This window comes from Protopterus annectens, chromosome 3.part0 (assembly GCF_019279795.1).
Source record: "Protopterus annectens isolate FY-2018-M chromosome 3.part0, PAN1.0, whole genome shotgun sequence".
Lineage (NCBI taxonomy): Eukaryota > Metazoa > Chordata > Ceratodontiformes > Protopteridae > Protopterus > Protopterus annectens.
Genome location: NC_056731.1, coordinates 766,416,393 through 766,430,337, shown reverse-complemented (window position 1 = coordinate 766,430,337; position 13,945 = coordinate 766,416,393).

Sequence of the window (13,945 nt, the reverse complement as noted above, 5' to 3'; positions counted from 1 at the left end):
AGAAAGGCGTATTCCAGATGACTGGAGAATAAGCATACTCATGCCAGTGTACAAGAACAAAGGGGACATCCACAACTGTGGACAGTACAGAGGCATCAAACTCCTACCACATTGCATGAAAGTTCTGGAGAGGGTGATTGATAAACGGATACACAGAATAGTAGAATGTAAGATGGGAGATGAACAGTTCGGATTCAGATCAGGATGCAGCACAATTGACCCGATGTTTACATTGAGACAGATACTTCAGAAGAAACTAGGGAAGAGGAGAGAGTCAAACTGAGCTTTCCTAGACTTGGAGAAAGCATATGACAAGGTCCCAAGAAAGCTGATCTGGGCAGTACTGCAGTGGTTTGAAGTCCCAGAAACATTGGTAGAATTAGTACAGGCTATGTATAAGGACCCAGTGACTCAAGTACGAACAGTGTTTGGCCTCACTGAGGGGTTCCCAGTGGGAGTGGGTTTACACTAGGGTTCAGCTCTGAGCCCACTGCTGTTCATACTGGTAATGGACTACATCAGCAAACAGGTTGGAGGGGTCAGAGCAACAAAGCTGCTGTATGCAGACAGTGTGGCAGTACAGGCAGACTCTGATCTAGAACTTCAGCAAAGGATAGGAGAATGGAATGCAAATCTGAAGGCACATGGGATGAAACTAAGCACAGATAAGACGGTGGTAATGGCAGCAGATTGGGGAAATCAGAAGAAGCTGAGAATAGAGATATATGGAAGATAGTGGAACAGGTAAACAGCTTCAAGTGTCTGGGAGGGGTGGTTGAGGAGAAGGGTAGTCTGAATGAAGAGGTCAAAGCTAGAATCAGAGGGGCTGCAGCCAACTGGTATAGAGTATCAGGTGTAGTATATGACAGAAGAATGCCAAAGAAGCTGAAAAGTAAGGTGTACAAGACAGTGGTGCAACCAGTACTACTGTATGGTACAGAAACCTGGGCAGTAAAGGCAGAACAGATGAAGAAGCTAGAGGTGATGGAAATGAAGTGCCTGAGAAAGGTGGTAGGATGCACACTGTGGGACAGGCGAAGAAATGAGAACATAAGAGCAGAAGCCAAAGTAGCTCCAACTGCAGAAAAGATCAAAGAAAACAGATTATGATGGTATGGGCACATGTGTAGAAAAGCAGAAGACAATCTGGTGAGGGAGATTTGGGACAGACAGGAAGAAGGTAAGAGGAAGCGAGGGTGTCCAGCAAAGAGGTGAATGGATTGTGTGAAAGAAGATCTGCGACAATCAGGCATGAGTGTTGAAGAAGGCAGGAGAGTGGCACTGAATCAAGAGAGTTGGCAACAGTTAATACGATACCCCAACCCCATGTAAATGGGAAAGAGGGGATGATGATGATGATGATGATACACATCATGTTCAATCATAGCTTCATGTCATGCTGTGTACACACTGAATGTTGCACAGCAACAGTTATCACACCCCACAAAGGGGGAGACACCACTGATAATGGGAAATAGTGCACTACTACCCTGCTGTCTGGTCTGTAAGGCCATGAACCTTGATCAACTTATTTGATGTAGTCAGTACAGATGTAGATGACAGTAAGGTTGATTCACACAGCATATCATGACCTTGCCAGGTCTTAGGACACCATCACCCATACTGTGTTCCAGCTACACTCAGTAAACTAGGTGTATATTCCTATGTCACAGGAGTGGTTGGCAACTGGACTGCTGGCAGAACCAACACTACAAAAGGTGTCTAACTAATACACGCACATCAAACCAGTGCCAGCTACAGTAATACAGGGTAAATTCCTGGTACTCCCCCTCATTGTTATCTATATCACACAGACTAACACAGAAGGCATCTGCCTATTGAAGTTTGCAAATGACTATGAACTGGGAGCAGTAGTTGACTCAATGAATGCTGCAGGCAACATACAGAAGGGCCTTTGTGGGTCAGATGTGTGGTGTGTGACGTATGGCCAAAATCTGACAGCTAAGTATTGCATTGTCATTCCCTATGTTATAAACCCTGTACCCATGAACTACCACCTAGGCAGTGGTCAACATAATGGAAACTGTGTGTGTATGGGGTGCAGCTGGACAGTAATCTTTCCTTTGATAGTTACTTCACCGCACCAGTCAGGTAGTCATAAGTGGCACCCCTAATCATGACAGGGTGCCATCCATGAATATAGAGATCATTGTTCAGCCATACTCAACACTCAAGTGACCCATAATAGATCACATATTTTCTTTAAGGGTTATTGGCCATGTTCAGATGGCCTACACTGGCCTTCCCAATCCCTAGCTCCACTATGTAGCATGATGCCTACCCTGAATAAGGCCATGTCCAACACAGAGATGTTGGACATGCTACACTTACACATCCTGATTCCAAATAAACACATACGTCATGGACATCCACCTTTCTAGTACAAGGATCACAACATGCCTGACAGATCCCTGTCCCATACACTTTACATACTCCTGCCATACTATGCATCCCTGTCCAGCAAAGCTGCACATTGCCCCTCTTTGAGACATGGTGTGATGATCGCATGGCAAATATATCAGTAACCCTGTGGATCAGTTCTGTGGCGCTGCTTGAACTGGCCACTGTAACTTAACTGTCTGTTGGCTACAGCTAGGAAACATTTCAGCCTAGGCTCATAAATGACCCAGGGCATATAGCCTACTAGTTCACTATGACCATACGTGCTATAGTTGATATCCAACCCTGCAAATACCATCAAGCTATCCATTGTCCCACGTGTTTCACATGTGCAACACAGGTAATACATGGCAGGATGCTAAACTGCTGTACAGTGCCATGTAAATGTATATGGCAAAACACGTACATGTAAAACTTTCTGTAAGCAAGTCTGCTGGGTCACATGTCATGTCCCTTAAGGCTGTGTATGACTATATATGTGACATATACACAGCATTAAGGTCTATTGCATTAATGTGAACACATCCAGGCATGTGCTGATAGGTAAAGACACCAGTACAGGCAAACAGACATGCCCACATCAAGACAACATCCACATGGAGTATGAGCAATGTCATCACTTGACACACACATATATGGTGATAACAGCAAATCACCAGTACTTGTCAAATGTGTGTGAGTTAAACATGTCAGTGGTGTTAGTGTCATGTAGATTTGCAAAGACATTTTTGTAATCTTAATAAATGTGATACACATGTATGTTCAGCTGTACTTCTGTACTTCTCTGTGAGTTACTGTGACCTGTCTCCATCATTATGTCTTCCAGGTATGCCGCATGCCAGGCTGCCACCATACACCTGCTTGGAGGATGAGGTCCTCATTTCATACCTCCTCGACAACCATGTAACACTCTTCAGCCATGTGCCACAGGATGCACAGTAGTGGGATGCCCAGTGGGGGGGAACTGCGCAGGAGGGTAAATGATGTTGGTGGCCACAATCGCACCTATCAGCAGGTGCACCGACACTGCACCAACATCATTAGACAGGCGAAACAGCATGCAAATGCAATCGCCAGGGAACAAGGTGCAACAGGTGGGGGGGCCACTCACCCAGCCCCCACTCACACATACTGAGGAGCTACTGGCCAACTTGGGGACACCTGCAGAACTCCATCCACAAGCTTTAGCTGGTATTGTGGAGGTGGGTGTCTCACAACCACTGAGCCTGGAGTTGCCTGGTAAGGCACTACTGCACATATAACACAACTATATTTCATATAGTTACATGTGTTACTGTACAATATGTAATGTAATATCATATGCAAGGCATGTATGCACACATGCCACATACCATAGTTTGCTACTCTATGTATGCACAGATGTGCATACTCCATAGTATAGTCTATTGTACTGGCTTATGTGCTAACATGCACATTGCACCCTGTAGCTATCACACAAGTGTGGATAATGATCTTACTGCTGTGACACTCCTATTTAGGTACCTCTGGCATTTCACAGCAACAGCAGCCTGTTGCAAGTGAGATTGTTATTATTTATCAGGCTTGATAATGCACAGATCATATTAATTGCATGCTATTTGCCATGTGGCCATTTAACACACGTACACATAATGTATGGTGGCCCTGTTAATATATACAGCTCAGACCTGCAATGCATCACAGTGGTTACCCATGTGGAATAATTGAAGACTATATAAAACACCTACACTAAACCTTATGAACTGTCATTGCCAGATGTGTGGACAGCTGTGAATACAATGGTGGAGGTGTGGATCACTGTAGGGACATGTACTACAGAACAGCATTAGACATGTGGGGAATACAAACAGTGCTATACAGAGAGCATATGTGTGCACACACTCTAAATGTTTTGGAGCTGGAGTATGACAAGCCCACAGGATTCACCCTTGTGGATTATACCCTTGCTATGAAAGTCACACAATGTCATGTGCTATCTGACATGTCCATGACATTTCGTGGGCTGACTGCAACACTGCTTAACTATCCTGCAAAACATGATAACTCACATTCCAAACATACCACCCTTTGTCTGCATAACCCTGTCCTCAGTGGAGCATATGACATCTATGGGTGTATGTCATATGGGACAACACTGACATGTGAAATAGATGCCCATCACAACCATTGGACAAAACTTGTTTACACATAGCTATGGAGGATGGCCAGAGACATGAAGCAACAAACACAGTAGAAGTGATGCACATGTGTGTACACCCTGTTGTACATTGGCCCGACACAATACAACTATGGCCTTTGTGTAATGATGATATTGCAGATGTGAAACACTAAACATCATACAGGCCTGTGCACAACTTGTGTAAGCATGACATCAAACCACCACATAACATGTCTTGAACATCATGAGTGTGTCACAACATGAAAGCATTCACCTATACAGCATCCAAATACATACATGTGTTGCACAACATACACATACAACCACATCAGGCCACAGAAACAGTACATTCACCTTGCTTGTGTCAGACATCACTGTCATGCTTGCTCCTCATGTGTGTGAGGTACACAGATGGCATGTGGGACATGGAGTACTGCTAAGTTAGCCATGTCTGGGCATAGTTGCCAGGCATCAGAAATATGGTTGCAGATGTGTAGGGGTGTCATCTGTATACCTTTCAGTGACCTGCATCACACATTCCACAGTAGGGTTTAGTGTGTATACACCTCAGTGACGTGGGTCACATTCCACATTAGATATGTATTGTATCTGAACACAGTCATGGCTATAAACTGTGTCTGTAACTCACACTGAATAGCAATAGTGAAGCCACATGATGCCCTGCAATGGCTATGCACATCAGCTCAATGTGCAGTATGTCACTGTATATCTGTAGGGCGGACTGACAACATTGCATCAGCTGAAGGTCCATGTTAGTATAACACATCCCTGCATCGGGACACCATTACCTCACTGTATATTTGAAAGGACACCATTGTGTTAAACATGTGTGCATGTCATTCAACACGTCAGCAGAAGACATGTCATACTACATGTGATTGGCAAGGACATATGCCACACATCCAGGCTGGTGCACTGTTAACCAGTGCTGGTCTCTGGCACCATTGCAAAGTAGGGACAGCCATGTCAAACGTGTGTACAGCCACATGCACATTGTCTGTAGACTCGGCTCAGGGGTAAGCAGAATAATGTTGAACAGACATGCACTGCTTTGGGGGAGATATGCATTCTAGGGCTCAGGAAAACATAGTATTCACTCAACATACCCTTCTGTTCATGTCCTCCTCACACACAGGGGCAGTGGCCAACACAAAGCATCTGTGGCAGATGTACAAAGGTCAGTGATGGTCTGTTAACATGTGGGGTATGTTGCACAAAACATGGCAGTGCAACGGTGCATAGTGCATGCATTGTGTTGCAGGTTTGGGTCATAACCTACTAACACAAATGGTGCAACACAGGGATGTATGCTAACTACTACTATAATTGTGTAAGGTGCATGCCTTCTGTTATAACACATGCATGCTGTTGTGTGCTACTCAGGGATGTATGATAACTACCACTATAAATGTCTAAGCTGAATGCCTTCTGCCATATCACATGCATGTTGCATGCCGTTGGGTGTCATCGCATGTGTGTGTGTGTGTGTGTGTGTGTGTGTGTGTGTGTGTGTGTGTGTGTGTGTGTGTGTGTACTGTGCTGTATAACTTGTAATGTACAGTTCTTGTCTGCCCCTCACAGGTGTTGATGTAGGTGCGTTGCCCTCCTGTGGTCCACCTGATGTTAGTGTCCCCACAGACTCTAGCAGTGATGATGAAAGTATGATTGAGACACAGGCAGGGTTGTCAGGGGCTGAAACTGTGTCATTGTTTGCCATGCCACCTGCATCCCCCTCATCCCCGCACACAGATCTCATGCCTACACATACCCCATCACCAGAAGGACAGTTGGTGGGTGGTAACACGGAACAGGAAAGTGTGGAGACTATGGAAGGTGTGCCAACTGACTTGTGATGTCCCACACAGGCATGTGCCCAGTGCTGCTCATAGGAGGACCTCTGGCCAACATGCCCCTGCAAGACATAGCACATCAGCTGGTGTCACTGGACGCATGTTTCAGGCTGTAATGGAGGCACAGGCACGTGCTGAATGGCACAACAGAGAAGGTCTGAGGCTTCAGAGGGCTGCTGTCCATTCTTTAACAGACAGCATCCAGGCAATTTCGAATGCTCATCATCATCTTGCAGATGTTTTGGATAGACGATTGGGTGACATGGCGGGAGTCCTTGACCATGGCATGTCAATCCTCGAGCATGGAATGTCTGTGCTGGAACATCTGGTGGGAGTGAGGCATCGGACACGTGGATGTAGGCCAGCTGCATCACCTGTTAAAGGTCTACGTGAACATGCTACTTCACATGCACACTCCCATAGTGGCGGTAGTAGCAGCAGTGCAGCTGGTGCTGTGCTGTCCACACCAGGACACAGCAGGCCACGTGCACGTGGTCCTGGATGGTCCCAACAGGGACACAGTTCCAGTAGACATGTGTCATCAGACAGTACCCAATCTGGACCTTTGCCTGGTAGTGCCCATGCAACCCCTGGCAGGCGCAGGTCACTTGGCCATGCCCAGACACCGTGAACTGTAAAACCTGCCCTGTACAGTCTGCAGCTGTCAATAATGCCCCTGTTTAGTCCAGCCACATGCCAGACCTATGTGGATACATACATGCACACACCAGAAACAAATGTAGGGCACCTCAACACACACACGCATAACATCCACACACGCCCAATGAGATCAAAGGCCCTAACCCACACACATGATGTCATCCAATGGTGCAGACTAGGCCTCTGGCAAACATTATCACCCTGTGCATATGGTGATGCATGTGCTGCATCCCTGTCATCCACACCATTGGTGCAGGGACATGCTCATATGGTCTGATGCACAGGGTGAACATACTAGGAAGACAATTATAGATTACAATTGTTGAGTGGTGTTGACAGGCAGCAGACATACCATGTACTACAGTTTTAGAATGCATTTTGTACTTTCAACAGTATGTATCATGTGTAACAACAGTAACTGCATGTTGATCTTGATGTTCTGCCTTCCTCTTTCAGGTGTAATTGCATGTGCTGGGGGATGTCAGTGTTTGCGGTTAGTGTCCCATATATAAATGTAGGCTATGCACAGGTCTGTATGACAATACCTGCATGCACTTTGTAGCTTCTACATCGCAGTTATAATCTCCCAAGCTTCAAACATGTTTACTGATGTAATGATCCAAGAGCATGATAGCTGTGTAGTAAGCTACTGTGGCCAGAGCTGTCACATCCATTATGGGTGACATGGGGAGGAGGTAAAAGAGTGGTAATAGAGTGGTTTAGCAGATGACAAGGGTAAAGGCCAGTGGAAAAGGTGGCTTCTCATTGGGAAGCAGTAATACCCGCTGTCATGACAGGATGCATACACACACTCAGGAATTCACAGACACAGTAACACACCCACATAGATTCACAGACACAGTTGCCAGTGTTGGGATGAGAACCCCTGCCTATGTGCAAATCATCATTATAGTACTACGCAATTACAAGATGTGCCACAGAGATTACACATGTACAGGTAGTCTGAATGGCCTATGATCGAGGACATCAGCAAGGATACTAGATTGCAGTGAGTGTATGTAGGGAGGGGGGGTTCATCAGTAGGCTATGTAACAAAAAGCCTCACCCCAGGGTGTACATGTTTACAGGAGGTTAGAATGCCCTTCTAAGATTGATGACATCAACAAAGATACTAGATTGCATTGAGTGGATGGGGGGAGGGGGTCTTATCATTTCACTATGGTAAAATACAGCCTTACTCCAGGGACAAGACAGCCATACATACACACACACACACACACACACACACACACACACACACACACACACACACACACACACACACACACACACACACGCACTGCGACATTCACAAAGATATACACCTATGTCACACACATACAGACACTTGATATGTGTGTGATTCGAACACCTGCCTATGTCTTGCTTTCTACACTTCACTCTGTACAGATGTCTACAACAGTGTACAGGAGAGTGAAAAAGGTGTGGGATGTATTCACCGCCATACCTGACATATATGGGTACCCACCCACATGTGCCAGTACTGTGAATCAAACACCTGCCTATCTCATGATAGGTATTACAAAGCGACAGCACTATCGCATGAGCTACAAAGTGTACTGACTCTTTCCTTTGCCAACTGTGCCAATATATGCACAATATATGCACAGGGGAGGTGTTACTGTTCCAGGTATCAAGAGGTTTGCCTTCAGTGTCACCCTTACTGCATTCTACGTTGTGTGTCCTCCCCTTCATTTAACAAAACCATAGCTTAGCAGTTACACAGGTTATTGTAGGAATGGTTGTAACACACCTGTGAGCTGTCCACAGTAATTATTCATCTACAAAGTAGCCCCACCACTTAGTAGTTATGTCCAAACATCTGTCCATACCTAAAGTACAGCTTACTGCACTTTGAGCATATCACCATATACAGTTGGCAATGTTTAGGCTGCATTGCAACTGCATGATGTACTAAGACAGCAGTCACCTTCAAACATCAGACACTGCACATGCATGGAATCTAAACACACATCAATACATGTACACATATGCAGTATCCATCAGTAAGTGGACTAGCAGGTCAAGAGGATACATTCCACACCTTCCCCACACCATGTGTGAAACCTAGCTGAGCATTACACCATAATGGATGTTGTATTCATGTACTGGTAGGACACACAACCAGCTTCACTGAATAGCCAAGTGTACATTTATGCCAGCAGCACATCAGCAAGACACACACACACAGCAATAATCCATGTCATGATCCCACAAACTGTTATTCGACAGCTCCACTGTGAAGCCAGGGCACTGTAATGGTCAACAGTTAACACATCATATTTGCCACACACACATCATATTTGCCACACACACCTCATGATTACTTGAAGAGTGCCAGCAATGTGCTCTGTTTGACCTAGGCATTACACTTATTCAAGCATGTGCGAGGTCTGTGGCTTGTAAACATCTCACCCCAGCATGTTCTGGCTATTGTCGTAATAAGGTTAATGTCCAGACAGCACACAGCATGCATGGCTTGCAATTGTTGACATGAGGTATATGTAGGAGCTGTGGGCACACATGGCTGTACATGTCGTGGACATATCACCTGTAACTACTCAGGAACATACAGAGCATAGCTGTATTCTCTTGAGTCTGTCAATACAGGCTATGTGTGTAGGTCCTATGATCCTGTTATTTGGGTATGTTTGTAGGCATTGCATTAGGTGGACATGTCTAATGACATACATGCTATATGGGTTGTTGTATGATATGATAGGTGTCATGGGTGACCAGTAGAGAGGGAATATTACCTCTGTCAACATAGATATCAAACCATATGTACTGTTAGCATTCAGTAGCCATGGACCTATCTTCCATGTGCATGTGTGTAATGAATGTCGCCACCTGTATGTACAAAGGACAACAACAGCAATGGTATTCTCATTTATGTTGCATGAGTGTGGGATGTACATATCCAGGGTAGGTACATCTAGGTCATATCCAACCATGAGGGTGTTGTTTACTGGTGTACAGCAACAGTCAACTGTGTTAATGCTGACAACATCCGAAGGACCATGGTATGTGTACAACTGACCTGGTTACAAACAGTGGTATTATTGCATTGCATAACACATTATGCAACTGTGTTAGTACATGGGTACTTTGCACAGTTGATGTAGGGCTAGGTACAGTCCACCAGTCGAAGGTTATTTTGTGTTCTACCATACTATTCCATACCACATGTATGGATGTGTATTGGTAGTCTGAGGACTTGGTGGTGGAAATATATGAGGATACTACATAGAATGCAGCTTTTGCCACTGTCACCTGTACCTGACACATCTGTGATGAATTATGTCTGAGTAGTGGTCTTTACTTGTGAGTAGCCTTTATGAATATGTGGACACCACCACCTGGAGTGGTCCATACCAGTGTCATGGCCCACATGTCTGGATCTGAGTTATATAGTGGTAGTGCTATTGTGTACTACAGAGCCTTCAGCCAGGTGTTCCTCACTGCACAGATGTCAGTATTCCCTATTGTAGGGTCTACATTGAGCAAATGGATTATGAAAGCCACACATCTAGCACTGGTTAGCATAAGCATCCAATGCAATTGTCTTGTAGGTGTCAGGGTGTTACCTCTGTGTTTAGGACTTGTGCCTTGGAATGCCACTATATGGGTAAATGTGACCTAGGTATTAACCACACTCCTTTGAATCATGGATGCATGTGCTCTGTGACAAAGGCATGTCTTCTTTTAGTCATGACATCCCGGAATGACAGACACTGGACAACATCATAATTACAGCAGGACATTGGCTCATTGTTTTGGTCAAGCAGTTGCCACTCGTACCATGACATCATTGAGAGTGGCAGTATTGTGCTTGGTATCAAATGCTACATCTAAGGTGACGGACAGCAGCAGACGTTGTGTAGATGACTAATGCCAGATATGCTTAGTGGAGCGGTCCTGCTAATAATGTCAACTACTAACACAGCCAGGAGAGGTCATCTTGACACCTGCACCTCAGTACCATTAGACACTGGGGCTCACATATTATGTTTGCACATGCCACTGTTCCAAGTATAATGCTACTGTCCACAACCTGATATCAATGTATGCCTGTCTGGGCAGCAATGTGTGTGACACATGCTGTAGTTAGCATCCACCTGTGTGTCCCAGTTAACCTATTGTCTGTCACTTCCACACATGCATGATTGTGTATACTTCACATATATATGGCAGTATTTCATGTACATGTATGCATGTGTATAACACAGCACAGACACAGATATATAATTTACGGGCCACATACAGGTATCTGGTAGTACAGTTGTATGATGTGCATAGATACTAACAGTTAAGATGTACATAGCTGTAAACTTGTGTGTTTACAATACGAGTCCATTACAACGTGTTCTGTACATCTAAGTGTATGAGCATACACACTGTGGCCTTCTGTGGTTAGAATCGGAATGCATCCCAAACAGCCCTGTTCTACTAAGTGTATGAGTGTACCCACTGCCACCTTGTGTAATTTGAGTCAGTGCATCCAAACAAACCCTTTGTTTCTAAGTGTATGAGCATGCCCAGTATAACCTTGTGTAGTTGTAGTCATAGTGCATCCCAAACGGCCCTGTGCTACTAAGTGTATGAGCATGCCCACTGTGACCTTGTGTAATTGGAGTCAATGCATCCAAACAAGTCCTGTGATTCTATGTGTATGAGCATGACCACTGTAAACCTGTATAGTGATAGTAGTTGTCCATTCCACAGATGGACATACTCCAGTTCAGGGCTTGTTGTGCTACAACTATACCTCTCAGGCCTTCCTATGTCTTACCTGCAGATGATGTGTCTTGTTTGTACATACAGGTTGTAATGGATTCCTACTTTAAATACACAGGTTTACAGCATGGACATACTCCAGTTCAGGGCTTGTTGTGCTACAACTATACCTCTCAGGCCTTCCTATGTCTTACCTGCAGATGATGTGTCTTGTTTGTGCACACAGGTTGTAATGGATTCCTACTTTAAATACACAGGTTTACAGCATGGACATACTCCAGTTCAGGGCTTGTTGTGCTACAACTATACCTCTCAGGCCTTCCTATGTCTTACCTGCAGATGATGTGTCTTGTTTGTGCATACAGGTTGTAATGGATTCCTACTTTAAATACACAGGTTTACAGCTATGTACATCTCAACTGTCAGTATCCCTGTTGATGTCCTCAATCTTAGAAGGGCATTCTGACTACCTTGAAATGTGTAATCTCTGTGTCACATCTTGTAACTGCGTAGTACTGTAATAGTGATCTGTAGATAGGCAGGAGTTCTGATCCCACCACTGGCAAGTGTGTGTGTGTGTGTGTGTATGTGTGTCAGCAAATGGCTGAGTGTGGTTGTGTGTGTATTTGTGTCTGCATCCTGTCATGACAGCGGGTTTTACCACTTTCCAATGAGAAACCACCTTTTGCACTGACCTTTACCCTTGTCATCTGCTAAACCACCCTTTTCCCCCTCTCCACTGCAAGTAATCAGTCCTGTGATGTCATCCAGCTCAGAAGTAGAATCAGAGTAAGTGTAATTGTATGGGTTCTGTGGCACATACCCAAACTGCATACCACTCTACTAGTTACCTTTACATAGGCAAGACTTGTAAGCACAATACTGGCAAGTGTGTGTGTTTGTGTGTGTGTGACTACCCTGTAGCCAGGCATACACGTGTTATGTCTTTTAACATGCTGCACACCATGGTAGTCATCTGTGGTGAGTGGAGTCTACAAATTATTACATAGTTAGGAATAGAAATGAATAGACAGTCAAGAACGACTACTGTTGTGTATGTTATTTTCCTATGCCACTGCCGAGCAGTGACACAGATGTGGTCCCCGGGGTGTATGTCCATACCCATCATTCCCCCACTCAAACTCTACAATCCCCGGGTACATTTCCTTAGCCACCATTCCCCACCCCAAACTCCACATACACAACAACCATCCCTTCTCTAGTGAACTGATTAAGATTTAAATGTTATAAAACATGAGTTGCCTCTGTTTTGTGTACACGTCAATTCCTTTGGAACCCTTCTATGTCACAAAGGGTGTTCAGACATGTTTATATATATGGCTATAGCTGTGTCTGTATATATACATATATATATATATATATATATATATATATATATATATATATATATATATATATATATATATATATATGTGTGTGTGTGTGTGTGTGTGTGTGTGTACACATCCCATAAGTGCATATATGTATTTAGTATTTAGTTATAACAGTTGTACATATGTAGACTTGTCTATGTTGTTTCACAGAGTACAGTACATTCAAGGGTGCTGTACGTATGTACACAAAGTGACTGTCCAGTTTGTTTTCAGTACTGTGGAATACCTGTAGTAAAATGTGTATTATAAAAACCATGAAACATGTATACAACCCAGACGACTTAGTGGTAAGTCCAGTGACCTTGGTGTGCATGGCCCAGGGTTCAAAACCTGCAAGAGTTGTTGATAATGTCATTTAGGACTGAATAAGACACATTTCAGCAGGTGTAAATGTGTTTTTTGCGACAGTAAGCAGCAGGTACACAGGTAAAAGATATATACAACTCAAAGTACACTTGAAATGCCCTTCTTTGGCAATCCTGCTGATGTCACCCACCTAGAAATACACCTCTAGGACTACCATTACCCAGTAATTTCTGTAGTGCGTCCTGTAACTGCGTAATGCTGTAGTGTAATAAACTAATTTGGTAGGTGTTCTAATCCCAGACTTGCCAACTTTCTGTGAGTCTGTCTACCTGAGAAGGGAAAATGTTTTTTAGAGTATGCACACTCCTTACAATTCA